The 16,671-nt window shown below is 46.4% G+C and overlaps 49 non-coding genes across 49 annotated transcripts; all 49 read left to right on the plus strand.

Moving 5' to 3' along the window:
* Positions 1 to 308: 308 nt before the first annotated feature.
* Positions 309 to 427, plus strand: LOC146879198 (5S ribosomal RNA). The gene has a single exon (XR_014988391.1). It is a non-coding gene; the product is annotated as a 5S ribosomal RNA (ribosomal RNA).
* A 218-nt stretch (positions 428 to 645) lies between these two features.
* On the plus strand, positions 646 to 764 carry LOC146879199 (5S ribosomal RNA). The gene has a single exon (XR_014988456.1). It is a non-coding gene; the product is annotated as a 5S ribosomal RNA (ribosomal RNA).
* A 218-nt stretch (positions 765 to 982) lies between these two features.
* Positions 983 to 1,101, plus strand: LOC146879200 (5S ribosomal RNA). Its single transcript, XR_014988383.1, has one exon. It is a non-coding gene; the product is annotated as a 5S ribosomal RNA (ribosomal RNA).
* A 218-nt stretch (positions 1,102 to 1,319) lies between these two features.
* LOC146879201 (5S ribosomal RNA) lies at positions 1,320 to 1,438 on the plus strand. Its single transcript, XR_014988392.1, has one exon. It is a non-coding gene; the product is annotated as a 5S ribosomal RNA (ribosomal RNA).
* A 218-nt stretch (positions 1,439 to 1,656) lies between these two features.
* On the plus strand, positions 1,657 to 1,775 carry LOC146879202 (5S ribosomal RNA). The gene has a single exon (XR_014988621.1). It is a non-coding gene; the product is annotated as a 5S ribosomal RNA (ribosomal RNA).
* A 218-nt stretch (positions 1,776 to 1,993) lies between these two features.
* Positions 1,994 to 2,112, plus strand: LOC146879203 (5S ribosomal RNA). The gene has a single exon (XR_014988448.1). It is a non-coding gene; the product is annotated as a 5S ribosomal RNA (ribosomal RNA).
* Positions 2,113 to 2,330: 218 nt separating this feature from the next.
* Positions 2,331 to 2,449, plus strand: LOC146879204 (5S ribosomal RNA). The gene has a single exon (XR_014988596.1). It is a non-coding gene; the product is annotated as a 5S ribosomal RNA (ribosomal RNA).
* Positions 2,450 to 2,667: 218 nt separating this feature from the next.
* LOC146879205 (5S ribosomal RNA) lies at positions 2,668 to 2,786 on the plus strand. The gene has a single exon (XR_014988219.1). It is a non-coding gene; the product is annotated as a 5S ribosomal RNA (ribosomal RNA).
* A 218-nt stretch (positions 2,787 to 3,004) lies between these two features.
* LOC146879206 (5S ribosomal RNA) lies at positions 3,005 to 3,123 on the plus strand. Its single transcript, XR_014988520.1, has one exon. It is a non-coding gene; the product is annotated as a 5S ribosomal RNA (ribosomal RNA).
* A 218-nt stretch (positions 3,124 to 3,341) lies between these two features.
* Positions 3,342 to 3,460, plus strand: LOC146879207 (5S ribosomal RNA). The gene has a single exon (XR_014988393.1). It is a non-coding gene; the product is annotated as a 5S ribosomal RNA (ribosomal RNA).
* Positions 3,461 to 3,678: 218 nt separating this feature from the next.
* Positions 3,679 to 3,797, plus strand: LOC146879208 (5S ribosomal RNA). The gene has a single exon (XR_014988437.1). It is a non-coding gene; the product is annotated as a 5S ribosomal RNA (ribosomal RNA).
* Positions 3,798 to 4,015: 218 nt separating this feature from the next.
* LOC146879209 (5S ribosomal RNA) lies at positions 4,016 to 4,134 on the plus strand. Its single transcript, XR_014988457.1, has one exon. It is a non-coding gene; the product is annotated as a 5S ribosomal RNA (ribosomal RNA).
* A 218-nt stretch (positions 4,135 to 4,352) lies between these two features.
* LOC146879210 (5S ribosomal RNA) lies at positions 4,353 to 4,471 on the plus strand. The gene has a single exon (XR_014988643.1). It is a non-coding gene; the product is annotated as a 5S ribosomal RNA (ribosomal RNA).
* Positions 4,472 to 4,689: 218 nt separating this feature from the next.
* On the plus strand, positions 4,690 to 4,808 carry LOC146879211 (5S ribosomal RNA). The gene has a single exon (XR_014988597.1). It is a non-coding gene; the product is annotated as a 5S ribosomal RNA (ribosomal RNA).
* A 218-nt stretch (positions 4,809 to 5,026) lies between these two features.
* LOC146879212 (5S ribosomal RNA) lies at positions 5,027 to 5,145 on the plus strand. Its single transcript, XR_014988379.1, has one exon. It is a non-coding gene; the product is annotated as a 5S ribosomal RNA (ribosomal RNA).
* Positions 5,146 to 5,363: 218 nt separating this feature from the next.
* On the plus strand, positions 5,364 to 5,482 carry LOC146879213 (5S ribosomal RNA). Its single transcript, XR_014988231.1, has one exon. It is a non-coding gene; the product is annotated as a 5S ribosomal RNA (ribosomal RNA).
* A 218-nt stretch (positions 5,483 to 5,700) lies between these two features.
* Positions 5,701 to 5,819, plus strand: LOC146879214 (5S ribosomal RNA). Its single transcript, XR_014988394.1, has one exon. It is a non-coding gene; the product is annotated as a 5S ribosomal RNA (ribosomal RNA).
* Positions 5,820 to 6,037: 218 nt separating this feature from the next.
* LOC146879215 (5S ribosomal RNA) lies at positions 6,038 to 6,156 on the plus strand. Its single transcript, XR_014988395.1, has one exon. It is a non-coding gene; the product is annotated as a 5S ribosomal RNA (ribosomal RNA).
* Positions 6,157 to 6,374: 218 nt separating this feature from the next.
* LOC146879216 (5S ribosomal RNA) lies at positions 6,375 to 6,493 on the plus strand. Its single transcript, XR_014988396.1, has one exon. It is a non-coding gene; the product is annotated as a 5S ribosomal RNA (ribosomal RNA).
* A 218-nt stretch (positions 6,494 to 6,711) lies between these two features.
* LOC146879217 (5S ribosomal RNA) lies at positions 6,712 to 6,830 on the plus strand. The gene has a single exon (XR_014988458.1). It is a non-coding gene; the product is annotated as a 5S ribosomal RNA (ribosomal RNA).
* Positions 6,831 to 7,048: 218 nt separating this feature from the next.
* On the plus strand, positions 7,049 to 7,167 carry LOC146879218 (5S ribosomal RNA). The gene has a single exon (XR_014988449.1). It is a non-coding gene; the product is annotated as a 5S ribosomal RNA (ribosomal RNA).
* A 218-nt stretch (positions 7,168 to 7,385) lies between these two features.
* On the plus strand, positions 7,386 to 7,504 carry LOC146879219 (5S ribosomal RNA). The gene has a single exon (XR_014988397.1). It is a non-coding gene; the product is annotated as a 5S ribosomal RNA (ribosomal RNA).
* A 218-nt stretch (positions 7,505 to 7,722) lies between these two features.
* On the plus strand, positions 7,723 to 7,841 carry LOC146879220 (5S ribosomal RNA). The gene has a single exon (XR_014988399.1). It is a non-coding gene; the product is annotated as a 5S ribosomal RNA (ribosomal RNA).
* Positions 7,842 to 8,059: 218 nt separating this feature from the next.
* LOC146879221 (5S ribosomal RNA) lies at positions 8,060 to 8,178 on the plus strand. The gene has a single exon (XR_014988400.1). It is a non-coding gene; the product is annotated as a 5S ribosomal RNA (ribosomal RNA).
* Positions 8,179 to 8,396: 218 nt separating this feature from the next.
* On the plus strand, positions 8,397 to 8,515 carry LOC146879222 (5S ribosomal RNA). The gene has a single exon (XR_014988401.1). It is a non-coding gene; the product is annotated as a 5S ribosomal RNA (ribosomal RNA).
* Positions 8,516 to 8,733: 218 nt separating this feature from the next.
* On the plus strand, positions 8,734 to 8,852 carry LOC146879223 (5S ribosomal RNA). Its single transcript, XR_014988459.1, has one exon. It is a non-coding gene; the product is annotated as a 5S ribosomal RNA (ribosomal RNA).
* Positions 8,853 to 9,070: 218 nt separating this feature from the next.
* LOC146879224 (5S ribosomal RNA) lies at positions 9,071 to 9,189 on the plus strand. The gene has a single exon (XR_014988450.1). It is a non-coding gene; the product is annotated as a 5S ribosomal RNA (ribosomal RNA).
* Positions 9,190 to 9,407: 218 nt separating this feature from the next.
* LOC146879225 (5S ribosomal RNA) lies at positions 9,408 to 9,526 on the plus strand. The gene has a single exon (XR_014988242.1). It is a non-coding gene; the product is annotated as a 5S ribosomal RNA (ribosomal RNA).
* A 218-nt stretch (positions 9,527 to 9,744) lies between these two features.
* On the plus strand, positions 9,745 to 9,863 carry LOC146879226 (5S ribosomal RNA). Its single transcript, XR_014988549.1, has one exon. It is a non-coding gene; the product is annotated as a 5S ribosomal RNA (ribosomal RNA).
* Positions 9,864 to 10,081: 218 nt separating this feature from the next.
* LOC146879227 (5S ribosomal RNA) lies at positions 10,082 to 10,200 on the plus strand. Its single transcript, XR_014988139.1, has one exon. It is a non-coding gene; the product is annotated as a 5S ribosomal RNA (ribosomal RNA).
* Positions 10,201 to 10,361: 161 nt separating this feature from the next.
* Positions 10,362 to 10,480, plus strand: LOC146879228 (5S ribosomal RNA). Its single transcript, XR_014988259.1, has one exon. It is a non-coding gene; the product is annotated as a 5S ribosomal RNA (ribosomal RNA).
* Positions 10,481 to 10,698: 218 nt separating this feature from the next.
* On the plus strand, positions 10,699 to 10,817 carry LOC146879229 (5S ribosomal RNA). The gene has a single exon (XR_014988253.1). It is a non-coding gene; the product is annotated as a 5S ribosomal RNA (ribosomal RNA).
* Positions 10,818 to 11,035: 218 nt separating this feature from the next.
* Positions 11,036 to 11,154, plus strand: LOC146879230 (5S ribosomal RNA). The gene has a single exon (XR_014988404.1). It is a non-coding gene; the product is annotated as a 5S ribosomal RNA (ribosomal RNA).
* Positions 11,155 to 11,372: 218 nt separating this feature from the next.
* LOC146879231 (5S ribosomal RNA) lies at positions 11,373 to 11,491 on the plus strand. Its single transcript, XR_014988265.1, has one exon. It is a non-coding gene; the product is annotated as a 5S ribosomal RNA (ribosomal RNA).
* Positions 11,492 to 11,709: 218 nt separating this feature from the next.
* Positions 11,710 to 11,828, plus strand: LOC146879232 (5S ribosomal RNA). The gene has a single exon (XR_014988276.1). It is a non-coding gene; the product is annotated as a 5S ribosomal RNA (ribosomal RNA).
* A 218-nt stretch (positions 11,829 to 12,046) lies between these two features.
* On the plus strand, positions 12,047 to 12,165 carry LOC146879233 (5S ribosomal RNA). The gene has a single exon (XR_014988287.1). It is a non-coding gene; the product is annotated as a 5S ribosomal RNA (ribosomal RNA).
* A 218-nt stretch (positions 12,166 to 12,383) lies between these two features.
* Positions 12,384 to 12,502, plus strand: LOC146879234 (5S ribosomal RNA). The gene has a single exon (XR_014988504.1). It is a non-coding gene; the product is annotated as a 5S ribosomal RNA (ribosomal RNA).
* A 218-nt stretch (positions 12,503 to 12,720) lies between these two features.
* LOC146879235 (5S ribosomal RNA) lies at positions 12,721 to 12,839 on the plus strand. The gene has a single exon (XR_014988298.1). It is a non-coding gene; the product is annotated as a 5S ribosomal RNA (ribosomal RNA).
* A 218-nt stretch (positions 12,840 to 13,057) lies between these two features.
* LOC146879236 (5S ribosomal RNA) lies at positions 13,058 to 13,176 on the plus strand. Its single transcript, XR_014988455.1, has one exon. It is a non-coding gene; the product is annotated as a 5S ribosomal RNA (ribosomal RNA).
* A 217-nt stretch (positions 13,177 to 13,393) lies between these two features.
* Positions 13,394 to 13,512, plus strand: LOC146879237 (5S ribosomal RNA). Its single transcript, XR_014988309.1, has one exon. It is a non-coding gene; the product is annotated as a 5S ribosomal RNA (ribosomal RNA).
* A 218-nt stretch (positions 13,513 to 13,730) lies between these two features.
* Positions 13,731 to 13,849, plus strand: LOC146879238 (5S ribosomal RNA). The gene has a single exon (XR_014988320.1). It is a non-coding gene; the product is annotated as a 5S ribosomal RNA (ribosomal RNA).
* Positions 13,850 to 14,067: 218 nt separating this feature from the next.
* On the plus strand, positions 14,068 to 14,186 carry LOC146879239 (5S ribosomal RNA). Its single transcript, XR_014988419.1, has one exon. It is a non-coding gene; the product is annotated as a 5S ribosomal RNA (ribosomal RNA).
* Positions 14,187 to 14,404: 218 nt separating this feature from the next.
* LOC146879240 (5S ribosomal RNA) lies at positions 14,405 to 14,523 on the plus strand. The gene has a single exon (XR_014988331.1). It is a non-coding gene; the product is annotated as a 5S ribosomal RNA (ribosomal RNA).
* A 218-nt stretch (positions 14,524 to 14,741) lies between these two features.
* Positions 14,742 to 14,860, plus strand: LOC146879241 (5S ribosomal RNA). The gene has a single exon (XR_014988342.1). It is a non-coding gene; the product is annotated as a 5S ribosomal RNA (ribosomal RNA).
* Positions 14,861 to 15,078: 218 nt separating this feature from the next.
* Positions 15,079 to 15,197, plus strand: LOC146879242 (5S ribosomal RNA). The gene has a single exon (XR_014988353.1). It is a non-coding gene; the product is annotated as a 5S ribosomal RNA (ribosomal RNA).
* Positions 15,198 to 15,415: 218 nt separating this feature from the next.
* Positions 15,416 to 15,534, plus strand: LOC146879243 (5S ribosomal RNA). The gene has a single exon (XR_014988370.1). It is a non-coding gene; the product is annotated as a 5S ribosomal RNA (ribosomal RNA).
* A 218-nt stretch (positions 15,535 to 15,752) lies between these two features.
* On the plus strand, positions 15,753 to 15,871 carry LOC146879244 (5S ribosomal RNA). The gene has a single exon (XR_014988380.1). It is a non-coding gene; the product is annotated as a 5S ribosomal RNA (ribosomal RNA).
* Positions 15,872 to 16,089: 218 nt separating this feature from the next.
* On the plus strand, positions 16,090 to 16,208 carry LOC146879245 (5S ribosomal RNA). The gene has a single exon (XR_014988402.1). It is a non-coding gene; the product is annotated as a 5S ribosomal RNA (ribosomal RNA).
* A 218-nt stretch (positions 16,209 to 16,426) lies between these two features.
* Positions 16,427 to 16,545, plus strand: LOC146879246 (5S ribosomal RNA). Its single transcript, XR_014988481.1, has one exon. It is a non-coding gene; the product is annotated as a 5S ribosomal RNA (ribosomal RNA).
* Positions 16,546 to 16,671: the final 126 nt, after the last annotated feature.

Genomic DNA, 16,671 nt, shown 5'->3' on the forward strand with positions numbered 1-16,671 from the left:
GGATCCCATCAGAACTCCGCAGTTAAGCGTGCCTGGGCGAGAGTAGTACTAGGATGGGTGACCTCCTGGGAAGTCCTCGTGTTGCACCTTTTTTTTACGTTATTTTCTTTTCCTACGTTCTTTTCATCACTGTTTTCTTTTGCAATCAAATCCTAAATTATCACCTAAATCATTCCAACTGACTACTACCAAAATCTCTTCAGACCAAAACAACCCACCTCACGTCCCCGTGCCCCCGCGCCGCGCCAAGTGTTCAAACTTAGGCCCAATGCGAAACCCATATGTACATTGATCGTGCAATACTTCACAGGTGCGATCATACCAGCACTAATGCACCGGATCCCATCAGAACTCCGCAGTTAAGCGTGCCTGGGCGAGAGTAGTACTAGGATGGGTGACCTCCTGGGAAGTCCTCGTGTTGCACCTTTTTTTTACGTTATTTTCTTTTCCTACGTTCTTTTCATCACTGTTTTCTTTTGCAATCAAATCCTAAATTATCACCTAAATCATTCCAACTGACTACTACCAAAATCTCTTCAGACCAAAACAACCCACCTCACGTCCCCGTGCCCCCGCGCCGCGCCAAGTGTTCAAACTTAGGCCCAATGCGAAACCCATATGTACATTGATCGTGCAATACTTCACAGGTGCGATCATACCAGCACTAATGCACCGGATCCCATCAGAACTCCGCAGTTAAGCGTGCTTGGGTGAGAGTAGTACTAGGATGGGTGACCTCCTGGGAAGTCCTCGTGTTGCACCTCTTTTTTACGTTATTTTCTTTTCCTACGTTCTTTTCATCACTGTTTTCTTTTGCAATCAAATCCTAAATTATCACCTAAATCATTCCAACTGACTACTACCAAAATCTCTTCAGACCAAAACAACCCACCTCACGTCCCCGTGCCCCCACGCCGCGCCAAGTGTTCAAACTTAGGCCCAATGCGAAACCCATATGTACATTGATCGTGCAATACTTCACAGGTGCGATCATACCAGCACTAATGCACCGGATCCCATCAGAACTCCGCAGTTAAGCGTGCCTGGGCGAGAGTAGTACTAGGATGGGTGACCTCCTGGGAAGTCCTCGTGTTGCACCTCTTTTTTACGTTATTTTCTTTTCCTACGTTCTTTTCATCACTGTTTTCTTTTGCAATCAAATCCTAAATTATCACCTAAATCATTCCAACTGACTACTACCAAAATCTCTTCAGACCAAAACAACCCACCTCACGTCCCCGTGCCCCCGCGCCGCGCCAAGTGTTCAAACTTAGGCCCAATGCGAAACCCATATGTACATTGATCGTGCAATACTTCACAGGTGCGATCATACCAGCACTAATGCACCGGATCCCATCAGAACTCCGCAGTTAAGCGTGCCTGGGCGAGAGTAGTACTAGGATGGGTGACCTCCTGGGAAGTCCTCGTGTTGCACCTTTTTTTTACGTTATTTTCTTTTCCTACGTTCTTTTCATCACTGTTTTCTTTTGCAATCAAATCCTAAATTATCACCTAAATCATTCCAACTGACTACTACCAAAATCTCTTCAGACCAAAACAACCCACCTCACGTCCCCGTGCCCCCGCGCCGCGCCAAGTGTTCAAACTTAGGCCCAATGCGAAACCCATATGTACATTGATCGTGCAATACTTCACAGGTGCGATCATACCAGCACTAATGCACCGGATCCCATCAGAACTTCGCAGTTAAGCGTGCTTGGGTGAGAGTAGTACTAGGATGGGTGACCTCCTGGGAAGTCCTCGTGTTGCACCTCTTTTTTACGTTATTTTCTTTTCCTACGTTCTTTTACTCACTGTTTTCTTTTGCAATCAAATCCTAAATTATCACCTAAATCATTCCAACTGACTACTACCAAAATCTCTTCAGACCAAAACAACCCACCTCACGTCCCCGTGCCCCCGCGCCGCGCCAAGTGTTCAAACTTAGGCCCAATGCGAAACCCATATGTACATTGATCGTGCAATACTTCACAGGTGCGATCAAACCAGCACTAATGCACCGGATCCCATCAGAACTCCGCAGTTAAGCGTGCTTGGGCGAGAGTAGTACTAGGATGGGTGACCTCCTGGGAAGTCCTCGTGTTGCACCTCTTTTTTACGTTATTTTCTTTTCCTACGTTCTTTTCATCACTGTTTTCTTTTGCAATCAAATCCTAAATTATCACCTAAATCATTCCAACTGACTACTACCAAAATCTCTTCAGACCAAAACAACCCACCTCACGTCCCCGTGCCCCCGCGCCGCGCCAAGTGTTCAAACTTAGGCCCAATGCGAAACCCATATGTACATTGATCGTGCAATACTTCACAGGTGCGATCATACCAGCACTAATGCACCGGATCCCATCAAAACTCCGCAGTTAAGCGTGCTTGGGCGAGAGTAGTACTAGGATGGGTGACCTCCTGGGAAGTCCTCGTGTTGCACCTCTTTTTTACGTTATTTTCTTTTCCTACGTTCTTTTCATCACTGTTTTCTTTTGCAATCAAATCCTAAATTATCACCTAAATCATTCCAACTGACTACTACCAAAATCTCTTCAGACCAAAACAACCCACCTCACGTCCCCGTGCCCCCGCGCCGCGCCAAGTGTTCAAACTTAGGCCCAATGCGAAACCCATATGTACATTGATCGTGCAATACTTCACAGGTGCGATCATACCAGCACTAATGCACCGGATCCCATCAGAACTCCGCAGTTAAGCGTGCTTGGGCGAGAGTAGTACTAGGATGGGTGACCTCCTGGGAAGTCCTCGTGTTGCACCTCTTTTTTACGTTATTTTCTTTTCCTACGTTCTTTTCATCACTGTTTTCTTTTGCAATCAAATCCTAAATTATCACCTAAATCATTCCAACTGACTACTACCAAAATCTCTTCAGACCAAAACAACCCACCTCACGTCCCCGTGCCCCCGCGCCGCGCCAAGTGTTCAAACTTAGGCCCAATGCGAAACCCATATGTACATTGATCGTGCAATACTTCACAGGTGCGATCGTACCAGCACTAATGCACCGGATCCCATCAGAACTCCGCAGTTAAGCGTGCTTGGGCGAGAGTAGTACTAGGATGGGTGACCTCCTGGGAAGTCCTCGTGTTGCACCTCTTTTTTACGTTATTTTCTTTTCCTACATTCTTTTCATCACTGTTTTCTTTTGCAATCAAATCCTAAATTATCACCTAAATCATTCCAACTGACTACTACCAAAATCTCTTCAGACCAAAACAACCCACCTCACGTCCCCGTGCCCCCGCGCCGCGCCAAGTGTTCAAACTTAGGCCCAATGCGAAACCCATATGTACATTGATCGTGCAATACTTCACAGGTGCGATCATACCAGCACTAATGCACCGGATCCCATCAGAACTCCGCAGTTAAGCGTGCCTGGGCGAGAGTAGTACTAGGATGGGTGACCTCCTGGGAAGTCCTCGTGTTGCACCTTTTTTTTACGTTATTTTCTTTTCCTACGTTCTTTTCATCACTGTTTTCTTTTGCAATCAAATCCTAAATTATCACCTAAATCATTCCAACTGACTACTACCAAAATCTCTTCAGACCAAAACAACCCACCTCACGTCCCCGTGCCCCCGCGCCGCGCCAAGTGTTCAAACTTAGGCCCAATGCGAAACCCATATGTACATTGATCGTGCAATACTTCACAGGTGCGATCATACCAGCACTAATGTACCGGATCCCATCAGAACTCCGCAGTTAAGCGTGCCTGGGCGAGAGTAGTACTAGGATGGGTGACCTCCTGGGAAGTCCTCGTGTTGCACCTTTTTTTTACGTTATTTTCTTTTCCTACGTTCTTTTCATCACTGTTTTCTTTTGCAATCAAATCCTAAATTATCACCTAAATCATTCCAACTGACTACTACCAAAATCTCTTCAGACCAAAACAACCCACCTCACGTCCCCGTGCCCCCGCGCCGCGCCAAGTGTTCAAACTTAGGCCCAATGCGAAACCCATATGTACATTGATCGTGCAATACTTCACAGGTGCGATCATACCAGCACTAATGCACCGGATCCCATCAGAACTCCGCAGTTAAGCGTGCTTGGGTGAGAGTAGTACTAGGATGGGTGACCTCCTGGGAAGTCCTCGTGTTGCACCTCTTTTTTACGTTATTTTCTTTTCCTACGTTCTTTTACTCACTGTTTTCTTTTGCAATCAAATCCTAAATTATCACCTAAATCATTCCAACTGACTACTACCAAAATCTCTTCAGACCAAAACAACCCACCTCACGTCCCCGTGCCCCCGCGCCGCGCCAAGTGTTCAAACTTAGGCCCAATGCGAAACCCATATGTACATTGATCGTGCAATACTTCACAGGTGCGATCAAACCAGCACTAATGCACCGGATCCCATCAGAACTCCGCAGTTAAGCGTGCTTTGGCGAGAGTAGTACTAGGATGGGTGACCTCCTGGGAAGTCCTCGTGTTGCACCTCTTTTTTACGTTATTTTCTTTTCCTACGTTCTTTTCATCACTGTTTTCTTTTGCAATCAAATCCTAAATTATCACCTAAATCATTCCAACTGACTACTACCAAAATCTCTTCAGACCAAAACAACCCACCTCACGTCCCCGTGCCCCCGCGCCGCGCCAAGTGTTCAAACTTAGGCCCAATGCGAAACCCATATGTACATTGATCGTGCAATACTTCACAGGTGCGATCATACCAGCACTAATGCACCGGATCCCATCAAAACTCCGCAGTTAAGCGTGCTTGGGCGAGAGTAGTACTAGGATGGGTGACCTCCTGGGAAGTCCTCGTGTTGCACCTCTTTTTTACGTTATTTTCTTTTCCTACGTTCTTTTCATCACTGTTTTCTTTTGCAATCAAATCCTAAATTATCACCTAAATCATTCCAACTGACTACTACCAAAATCTCTTCAGACCAAAACAACCCACCTCACGTCCCCGTGCCCCCGCGCCGCGCCAAGTGTTCAAACTTAGGCCCAATGCGAAACCCATATGTACATTGATCGTGCAATACTTCACAGGTGCGATCATACCAGCACTAATGCACCGGATCCCATCAGAACTCCGCAGTTAAGCGTGCTTGGGCGAGAGTAGTACTAGGATGGGTGACCTCCTGGGAAGTCCTCGTGTTGCACCTTTTTTTTACGTTATTTTCTTTTCCTACGTTCTTTTCATCACTGTTTTCTTTTGCAATCAAATCCTAAATTATCACCTAAATCATTCCAACTGACTACTACCAAAATCTCTTCAGACCAAAACAACCCACCTCACGTCCCCGTGCCCCCGCGCCGCGCCAAGTGTTCAAACTTAGGCCCAATGCGAAACCCATATGTACATTGATCGTGCAATACTTCACAGGTGCGATCATACCAGCACTAATGCACCGGATCCCATCAGAACTCCGCAGTTAAGCGTGCTTGGGCGAGAGTAGTACTAGGATGGGTGACCTCCTGGGAAGTCCTCGTGTTGCACCTCTTTTTTACGTTATTTTCTTTTCCTACGTTCTTTTCATCACTGTTTTCTTTTGCAATCAAATCCTAAATTATCACCTAAATCATTCCAACTGACTACTACCAAAATCTCTTCAGACCAAAACAACCCACCTCACGTCCCCGTGCCCCCGCGCCGCGCCAAGTGTTCAAACTTAGGCCCAATGCGAAACCCATATGTACATTGATCGTGCAATACTTCACAGGTGCGATCATACCAGCACTAATGCACCGGATCCCATCAGAACTCCGCAGTTAAGCGTGCCTGGGCGAGAGTAGTACTAGGATGGGTGACCTCCTGGGAAGTCCTCGTGTTGCACCTTTTTTTTACGTTATTTTCTTTTCCTACGTTCTTTTCATCACTGTTTTCTTTTGCAATCAAATCCTAAATTATCACCTAAATCATTCCAACTGACTACTACCAAAATCTCTTCAGACCAAAACAACCCACCTCACGTCCCCGTGCCCCCGCGCCGCGCCAAGTGTTCAAACTTAGGCCCAATGCGAAACCCATATGTACATTGATCGTGCAATACTTCACAGGTGCGATCATACCAGCACTAATGCACCGGATCCCATCAGAACTCCGCAGTTAAGCGTGCCTGGGCGAGAGTAGTACTAGGATGGGTGACCTCCTGGGAAGTCCTCGTGTTGCACCTTTTTTTTACGTTATTTTCTTTTCCTACGTTCTTTTCATCACTGTTTTCTTTTGCAATCAAATCCTAAATTATCACCTAAATCATTCCAACTGACTACTACCAAAATCTCTTCAGACCAAAACAACCCACCTCACGTCCCCGTGCCCCCGCGCCGCGCCAAGTGTTCAAACTTAGGCCCAATGCGAAACCCATATGTACATTGATCGTGCAATACTTCACAGGTGCGATCATACCAGCACTAATGCACCGGATCCCATCAGAACTCCGCAGTTAAGCGTGCCTGGGCGAGAGTAGTACTAGGATGGGTGACCTCCTGGGAAGTCCTCGTGTTGCACCTTTTTTTTACGTTATTTTCTTTTCCTACGTTCTTTTCATCACTGTTTTCTTTTGCAATCAAATCCTAAATTATCACCTAAATCATTCCAACTGACAACTACCAAAATCTCTTCAGACCAAAACAACCCACCTCACGTCCCCGTGCCCCCGCGCCGCGCCAAGTGTTCAAACTTAGGCCCAATGCGAAACCCATATGTACATTGATCGTGCAATACTTCACAGGTGCGATCATACCAGCACTAATGCACCGGATCCCATCAGAACTCCGCAGTTAAGCGTGCTTGGGTGAGAGTAGTACTAGGATGGGTGACCTCCTGGGAAGTCCTCGTGTTGCACCTCTTTTTTACGTTATTTTCTTTTCCTACGTTCTTTTCATCACTGTTTTCTTTTGCAATCAAATCCTAAATTATCACCTAAATCATTCCAACTGACTACTACCAAAATCTCTTCAGACCAAAACAACCCACCTCACGTCCCCGTGCCCCCGCGCCGCGCCAAGTGTTCAAACTTAGGCCCAATGCGAAACCCATATGTACATTGATCGTGCAATACTTCACAGGTGCGATCAAACCAGCACTAATGCACCGGATCCCATCAGAACTCCGCAGTTAAGCGTGCTTGGGCGAGAGTAGTACTAGGATGGGTGACCTCCTGGGAAGTCCTCGTGTTGCACCTCTTTTTTACGTTATTTTCTTTTCCTACGTTCTTTTCATCACTGTTTTCTTTTGCAATCAAATCCTAAATTATCACCTAAATCATTCCAACTGACTACTACCAAAATCTCTTCAGACCAAAACAACCCACCTCACGTCCCCGTGCCCCCGCGCCGCGCCAAGTGTTCAAACTTAGGCCCAATGCGAAACCCATATGTACATTGATCGTGCAATACTTCACAGGTGCGATCATACCAGCACTAATGCACCGGATCCCATCAGAACTCCGCAGTTAAGCGTGCCTGGGCGAGAGTAGTACTAGGATGGGTGACCTCCTGGGAAGTCCTCGTGTTGCACCTTTTTTTTACGTTATTTTCTTTTCCTACGTTCTTTTCATCACTGTTTTCTTTTGCAATCAAATCCTAAATTATCACCTAAATCATTCCAACTGACTACTACCAAAATCTCTTCAGACCAAAACAACCCACCTCACGTCCCCGTGCCCCCGCGCCGCGCCAAGTGTTCAAACTTAGGCCCAATGCGAAACCCATATGTACATTGATCGTGCAATACTTCACAGGTGCGATCATACCAGCACTAATGCACCGGATCCCATCAGAACTCCGCAGTTAAGCGTGCCTGGGCGAGAGTAGTACTAGGATGGGTGACCTCCTGGGAAGTCCTCGTGTTGCACCTTTTTTTTACGTTATTTTCTTTTCCTACGTTCTTTTCATCACTGTTTTCTTTTGCAATCAAATCCTAAATTATCACCTAAATCATTCCAACTGACTACTACCAAAATCTCTTCAGACCAAAACAACCCACCTCACGTCCCCGTGCCCCCGCGCCGCGCCAAGTGTTCAAACTTAGGCCCAATGCGAAACCCATATGTACATTGATCGTGCAATACTTCACAGGTGCGATCATACCAGCACTAATGCACCGGATCCCATCAGAACTCCGCAGTTAAGCGTGCCTGGGCGAGAGTAGTACTAGGATGGGTGACCTCCTGGGAAGTCCTCGTGTTGCACCTTTTTTTTACGTTATTTTCTTTTCCTACGTTCTTTTCATCACTGTTTTCTTTTGCAATCAAATCCTAAATTATCACCTAAATCATTCCAACTGACTACTACCAAAATCTCTTCAGACCAAAACAACCCACCTCACGTCCCCGTGCCCCCGCGCCGCGCCAAGTGTTCAAACTTAGGCCCAATGCGAAACCCATATGTACATTGATCGTGCAATACTTCACAGGTGCGATCATACCAGCACTAATGCACCGGATCCCATCAGAACTCCGCAGTTAAGCGTGCCTGGGCGAGAGTAGTACTAGGATGGGTGACCTCCTGGGAAGTCCTCGTGTTGCACCTTTTTTTTACGTTATTTTCTTTTCCTACGTTCTTTTCATCACTGTTTTCTTTTGCAATCAAATCCTAAATTATCACCTAAATCATTCCAACTGACTACTACCAAAATCTCTTCAGACCAAAACAACCCACCTCACGTCCCCGTGCCCCCGCGCCGCGCCAAGTGTTCAAACTTAGGCCCAATGCGAAACCCATATGTACATTGATCGTGCAATACTTCACAGGTGCGATCATACCAGCACTAATGCACCGGATCCCATCAGAACTCCGCAGTTAAGCGTGCTTGGGTGAGAGTAGTACTAGGATGGGTGACCTCCTGGGAAGTCCTCGTGTTGCACCTCTTTTTTACGTTATTTTCTTTTCCTACGTTCTTTTACTCACTGTTTTCTTTTGCAATCAAATCCTAAATTATCACCTAAATCATTCCAACTGACTACTACCAAAATCTCTTCAGACCAAAACAACCCACCTCACGTCCCCGTGCCCCCGCGCCGCGCCAAGTGTTCAAACTTAGGCCCAATGCGAAACCCATATGTACATTGATCGTGCAATACTTCACAGGTGCGATCAAACCAGCACTAATGCACCGGATCCCATCAGAACTCCGCAGTTAAGCGTGCTTGGGCGAGAGTAGTACTAGGATGGGTGACCTCCTGGGAAGTCCTCGTGTTGCACCTCTTTTTTACGTTATTTTCTTTTCCTACGTTCTTTTCATCACTGTTTTCTTTTGCAATCAAATCCTAAATTATCACCTAAATCATTCCAACTGACTACTACCAAAATCTCTTCAGACCAAAACAACCCACCTCACGTCCCCGTGCCCCCGCGCCGCGCCAAGTGTTCAAACTTAGGCCCCATGCGAAACCCATATGTACATTGATCGTGCAATACTTCACAGGTGCGATCATACCAGCACTAATGCACCGGATCCCATCAGAACTCCGCAGTTAAGCGTGCTTGGGCGAGAGTAGTACTAGGATGGGTGACCTCCTGGGAAGTCCTCGTGTTGCACCTCTTTTTTACGTTATTTTCTTTTCCTACGTTCTTTTCATCACTGTTTTCTTTTGCAATCAAATCCTAAATTATCACCTAAATCATTCCAACTCACTACTACCAAAATCTCTTCAGACCAAAACAACCCACCTCACGTCCCCGTGCCCCCGCGCCGCGCCAAGTGTTCAAACTTAGGCCCCATGCGAAACCCATATGTACATTGATCGTGCAATACTTCACAGGTGCGATCATACCAGCACTAATGCACCGGATCCCATCAGAACTCCGCAGTTAAGCGTGCTTGGGCGAGAGTAGTACTAGGATAGGTGACCTCCTGGGAAGTCCTCGTGTTGCACCTCTTTTTTACGTTATTTTCTTTTCCTACGTTCTTTTCATCACTGTTTTCTTTTGCAATCAAATCCTAAATTATCACCTAAATCATTCCAACTGACTACTACCAAAATCTCTTCAGACCAAAACAACCCACCTCACGTCCCCGTGCCCCCGCGCCGCGCCAAGTGTTCAAACTTAGGCCCAATGCGAAACCCATATGTACATTGATCGTGCAATACTTCACAGGTGCGATCATACCAGCACTAATGCACCGGATCCCATCAGAACTCCGCAGTTAAGCGTGCTTGGGCGAGAGTAGTACTAGGATGGGTGACCTCCTGGGAAGTCCTCGTATTGCACCTCTTTTTTACGTTATTTTCTTAAATCATTCCAACTGACTACTACCAAAATCTCTTCAGACCAAAACAACCCACCTCACGTCCCCGTGCCCCCGCGCCGCGCCAAGTGTTCAAACTTAGGCCCAATGCGAAACCCATATGTACATTGATCGTGCAATACTTCACAGGTGCGATCATACCAGCACTAATGCACCGGATCCCATCAGAACTCCGTAGTTAAGCGTGCTTGGGCGAGAGTAGTACTAGGATGGGTGACCTCCTGGGAAGTCCTCGTATTGCACCTCTTTTTTACGTTATTTTCTTTTCCTACGTTCTTTTCATCACTGTTTTCTTTTGCAATCAAATCCTAAATTATCACCTAAATCATTCCAACTGACTACTACCAAAATCTCTTCAGACCAAAACAACCCACCTCACGTCCCCGTGCCCCCGCGCCGAGCCAAGTGTTCAAACTTAGGCCCAATGCGAAACCCATATGTACATTGATCGTGCAATACTTCACAGGTGCGATCATACCAGCACTAATGCACCGGATCCCATCAGAACTCCGCAGTTAAGCGTGCTTGGGCGAGAGTAGTACTAGGATGGGTGACCTCCTGGGAAGTCCTCGTGTTGCACCTCTTTTTTACGTTATTTTCTTTTCCTACGTTCTTTTCATCACTGTTTTCTTTTGCAATCAAATCCTAAATTATCACCTAAATCATTCCAACTGACTACTACCAAAATCTCTTCAGACCAAAACAACCCACCTCACGTCCCCGTGCCCCCGCGCCGCGCCAAGTGTTCAAACTTAGGCCCCATGCGAAACCCATATGTACATTGATCGTGCAATACTTCATAGGTGCAATCATACCAGCACTAATGCACCGGATCCCATCAGAACTCCGCAGTTAAGCGTGCTTGGGCGAGAGTAGTACTAGGATGGGTGACCTCCTGGGAAGTCCTCGTGTTGCACCTCTTTTTTACGTTATTTTCTTTTCCTACGTTCTTTTCATCACTGTTTTCTTTTGCAATCAAATCCTAAATTATCACCTAAATCATTCCAACTGACTACTACCAAAATCTCTTCAGACCAAAACAACCCACCTCACGTCCCCGTGCCCCCGCGCCGCGCCAAGTGTTCAAACTTAGGCCCAATGCGAAACCCATATGTACATTGATCGTGCAATACTTCACAGGTGCGATCATACCAGCACTAATGCACCGGATCCCATCAGAACTCCGCAGTTAAGCGTGCTTGGGCGAGAGTAGTACTAGGATGGGTGACCTCCTGGGAAGTCCTCGTGTTGCACCTCTTTTTTACGTTATTTTCTTTTCCTACGTTCTTTTCATCACTGTTTTCTTTTGCAATCAAATCCTAAATTATCACCTAAATCATTCCAACTGACTACTACCAAAATCTCTTCAGACCAAAACAACCCACCTCACGTCCCCGTGCCCCCGCGCCGCGCCAAGTGTTCAAACTTAGGCCCAATGCGAAACCCATATGTACATTGATCGTGCAATACTTCACAGGTGCGATCATACCAGCACTAATGCACCGGATCCCATCAGAACTCCGCAGTTAAGCGTGCTTGGGCGAGAGTAGTACTAGGATGGGTGACCTCCTGGGAAGTCCTCGTGTTGCACCTCTTTTTTACGTTATTTTCTTTTCCTACGTTCTTTTCATCACTGTTTTCTTTTGCAATCAAATCCTAAATTATCACCTAAATCATTCCAACTCACTACTACCAAAATCTCTTCAGACCAAAACAACCCACCTCACGTCCCCGTGCCCCCGCGCCGCGCCAAGTGTTCAAACTTAGGCCCAATGCGAAACCCATATGTACATTGATCGTGCAATACTTCACAGGTGCGATCATACCAGCACTAATGCACCGGATCCCATCAGAACTCCGCAGTTAAGCGTGCTTGGGCGAGAGTAGTACTAGGATGGGTGACCTCCTGGGAAGTCCTCGTGTTGCACCTCTTTTTTACGTTATTTTCTTTTCCTACGTTCTTTTCATCACTGTTTTCTTTTGCAATCAAATCCTAAATTATCACCTAAATCATTCCAACTGACTACTACCAAAATCTCTTCAGACCAAAACAACCCACCTCACGTCCCCGTGCCCCCGCGCCGCGCCAAGTGTTCAAACTTAGGCCCAATGCGAAACCCATATGTACATCGATCGTGCAATACTTCACAGGTGCGATCATACCAGCACTAATGCACCGGATCCCATCAGAACTTCGCAGTTAAGCGTGCTTGGGCGAGAGTAGTACTAGGATGGGTGACCTCCTGGGAAGTCCTCGTGTTGCACCTCTTTTTTACGTTATTTTCTTTTCCTACGTTCTTTTCATCACTGTTTTCTTTTGCAATCAAATCCTAAATTATCACCTAAATCATTCCAACTCACTACTACCAAAATCTCTTCAGACCAAAACAACCCACCTCACGTCCCCGTGCCCCCGCGCCGCGCCAAGTGTTCAAACTTAGGCCCAATGCGAAACCCATATGTACATTGATCGTGCAATACTTCACAGGTGCGATCATACCAGCACTAATGCACCGGATCCCATCAGAACTCCGCAGTTAAGCGTGCTTGGGCGAGAGTAGTACTAGGATGGGTGACCTCCTGGGAAGTCCTCGTGTTGCACCTCTTTTTTACGTTATTTTCTTTTCCTACGTTCTTTTCATCACTGTTTTCTTTTGCAATCAAATCCTAAATTATCACCTAAATCATTCCAACTCACTACTACCAAAATCTCTTCAGACCAAAACAACCCACCTCACGTCCCCGTGCCCCCGCGCCGCGCCAAGTGTTCAAACTTAGGCCCCATGCGAAACCCATATGTACATTGATCGTGCAATACTTCACAGGTGCGATCATACCAGCACTAATGCACCGGATCCCATCAGAACTCCGCAGTTAAGCGTGCTTGGGCGAGAGTAGTACTAGGATGGGTGACCTCCTAGGAAGTCCTCGTGTTGCACCTCTTTTTTACGTTATTTTCTTTTCCTACGTTCTTTTCATCACTGTTTTCTTTTGCAATCAAATCCTAAATTATCACCTAAATCATTCCAACTGACTACTACCAAAATCTCTTCAGACCAAAACAACCCACCTCACGTCCCGTGCCCCCGCGCCGAGCCAAGTGTTCAAACTTAGGCCCAATGCGAAACCCATATGTACATTGATCGTGCAATACTTCACAGGTGCGATCATACCAGCACTAATGCACCGGATCCCATCAGAACTCCGCAGTTAAGCGTGCTTGGGCGAGAGTAGTACTAGGATGGGTGACCTCCTGGGAAGTCCTCGTGTTGCACCTCTTTTTTACGTTATTTTCTTTTCCTACGTTCTTTTCATCACTGTTTTCTTTTGCAATCAAATCCTAAATTATCACCTAAATCATTCCAACTGACTACTACCAAAATCTCTTCAGACCAAAACAATCCACCTCACGTCCCCGTGCCCCCGCGCCGAGCCAAGTGTTCAAACTTAGGCCCAATGCGAAACCCATATGTACATTGATCGTGCAATACTTCACAGGTGCGATCATACCAGCACTAATGCACCGGATCCCATCAGAACTCCGCAGTTAAGCGTGCTTGGGCGAGAGTAGTACTAGGATGGGTGACCTCCTGGGAAGTCCTCGTGTTGCACCTCTTTTTTACGTTATTTTCTTTTCCTACGTTCTTTTCATCACTGTTTTCTTTTGCAATCAAATCCTAAATTATCACCTAAATCATTCCAACTGACTACTACCAAAATCTCTTCAGACCAAAACAATCCACCTCACGTCCCCGTGCCCCCGCGCCGAGCCAAGTGTTCAAACTTAGGCCCAATGTGAAACCCATATGTATATTGATCGTGCAATACTTCACAGGTGCGATCATACCAGCACTAATGCACCGGATCCCATCAGAACTCCGCAGTCAAGCGTGCTTGGGCGAGAGTAGTACTAGGATGGGTGACCTCCTGGGAAGTCCTCGTGTTGCACCTCTTTTTTACGTTATTTTCTTTTCCTACGTTCTTTTCATCACTGTTTTCTTTTGCAATCAAATCCTAAATTATCACCTAAATCATTCCAACTGACTACTACCAAAATCTCTTCAGACCAAAACAACCCACCTCACGTCCCCGTGCCCCCGCGCCGCGCCAAGTGTTCAAACTTAGGCCCAATGCGAAACCCATATGTACATTGATCGTGCAATACTTCACAGGTGCGATCATACCAGCACTAATGCACCGGATCCCATCAGAACTCCGCAGTTAAGCGTGCTTGGGCGAGAGTAGTACTAGGATGGGTGACCTCCTGGGAAGTCCTCGTGTTGCACCTCTTTTTTACGTTATTTTCTTTTCCTACGTTCTTTTCATCACTGTTTTCTTTTGCAATCAAATCCTAAATTATCACCTAAATCATTCCAACTGACTACTACCAAAATCTCTTCAGACCAAAACAACCCACCTCACGTCCCCGTGCCCCCGCGCCGCGCCAAGTGTTCAAACTTAGTCCCAATGCGAAACCCATATGTACATTGATCGTGCAATACTTCACAGGTGCGATCATACCAGCACTAATGCACCGGATCCCATCAGAACTCCGCAGTTAAGCGTGCTTGGGCGAGAGTAGTACTAGGATGGGTGACCTCCTGGGAAGTCCTCGTGTTGCACCTCTTTTTTACGTTATTTTCTTTTCCTACGTTCTTTTCATCACTGTTTTCTTTTGCAATCAAATCCTAAATTATCACCTAAATCATTCCAACTCACTACTACCAAAATCTCTTCAGACCAAAACAACCCACCTCACGTCCCCGTGCCCCCGCGCCGCGCCAAGTGTTCAAACTTAGGCCCCATGCGAAACCCATATGTACATTGATCGTGCAATACTTCACAGGTGCGATCATACCAGCACTAATGCACCGGATCCCATCAGAACTCCGCAGTTAAGCGTGCTTGGGCGAGAGTAGTACTAGGATGGGTGACCTCCTGGGAAGTCCTCGTGTTGCACCTCTTTTTTACGTTATTTTCTTTTCCTACGTTCTTTTCATCACTGTTTTCTTTTGCAATCAAATCCTAAATTATCACCTAAATCATTCCAACTGACTACTACCAAAATCTCTTCAGACCAAAACAACCCACCTCACGTCCCCGTGCCCCCGCGCCGCGCCAAGTGTTCAAACTTAGGCCCAATGCGAAACCCATATGTACATTGATCGTGCAATACTTCACAGGTGCGATCATACCAGCACTAATGCACCGGATCCCATCAGAACTCCGTAGTTAAGCGTGCTTGGGCGAGAGTAGTACTAGGATGGGTGACCTCCTGGGAAGTCCTCGTATTGCACCTCTTTTTTACGTTATTTTCTTTTCCTACGTTCTTTTCATCACTGTTTTCTTTTGCAATCAAATCCTAAATTATCACCTAAATCATTCCAACTGACTACTACCAAAATCTCTTCAGACCAAAACAACCCACCTCACGTCCCCGTGCCCCCGCGCCGAGCCAAGTGTTCAAACTTAGGCCCAATGCGAAACCCATATGTACATTGATCGTGCAATACTTCACAGGTGCGATCATACCAGCACTAATGCACCGGATCCCATCAGAACTCCGTAGTTAAGCGTGCTTGGGCGAGAGTAGTACTAGGATGGGTGACCTCCTGGGAAGTCCTCGTGTTGCACCTCTTTTTTACGTTATTTTCTTTTCCTACGTTCTTTTCATCACTGTTTTCTTTTGCAATCAAATCCTAAATTATCACCTAAATCATTCCAACTGACTACTACCAAAATCTCTTCAGACCAAAACAATCCACCTCACGTCCCCGTGCCCCCGCGCCGAGCCAAGTGTTCAAACTTAGGCCCAATGCGAAACCCATATGTACATTGATCGTGCAATACTTCACAGGTGCGATCATACCAGCACTAATGCACCGGATCCCATCAGAACTCCGCAGTTAAGCGTGCTTGGGCGAGATTAGTACTAGGATGGGTGACCTCCTGGGAAGTCCTCGTGTTGCACCTCTTTTTTACGTTATTTTCTTTTCCTACGTTCTTTTCATCACTGTTTTCTTTTGCAATCAAATCCTAAATTATCACCTAAATCATTCCAACTGACTACTACCAAAATCTCTTCAGACCAAAACAACCCACCTCACGTCCCCGTGCCCCCGCGCCGCGCCAAGTGTTCAAACTTAGGCCCAATGCGAAACCCATATGTACATTGATCGTGCAATACTTCACAGGTGCGATCATACCAGCACTAATGCACCGGATCCCATCAGAACTCCGTAGTTAAGCGTGCTTGGGCGAGAGTAGTACTAGGATGGGTGACCTCCTGGGAAGTCCTCGTATTGCACCTCTTTTTTACGTTATTTTCTTTTCCTACGTTCTTTTCATCACTGTTTTCTTTTGCAATCAAATCCTAAATTATCACCTAAATCATTCCAACTGACTACTACCAAAATCTCTTCAGACCAAAACAACCC

The sequence above is a fragment of the Vigna unguiculata genome, unplaced genomic scaffold (assembly GCF_037176805.1).
Source record: "Vigna unguiculata cultivar grain cowpea cultivar isolate G323 ecotype 2 unplaced genomic scaffold, ASM3717680v1 ptg000026l_ERROPOS8025000, whole genome shotgun sequence".
In the NCBI taxonomy this organism is placed as follows: Eukaryota; Viridiplantae; Streptophyta; class Magnoliopsida; order Fabales; family Fabaceae; genus Vigna; species Vigna unguiculata.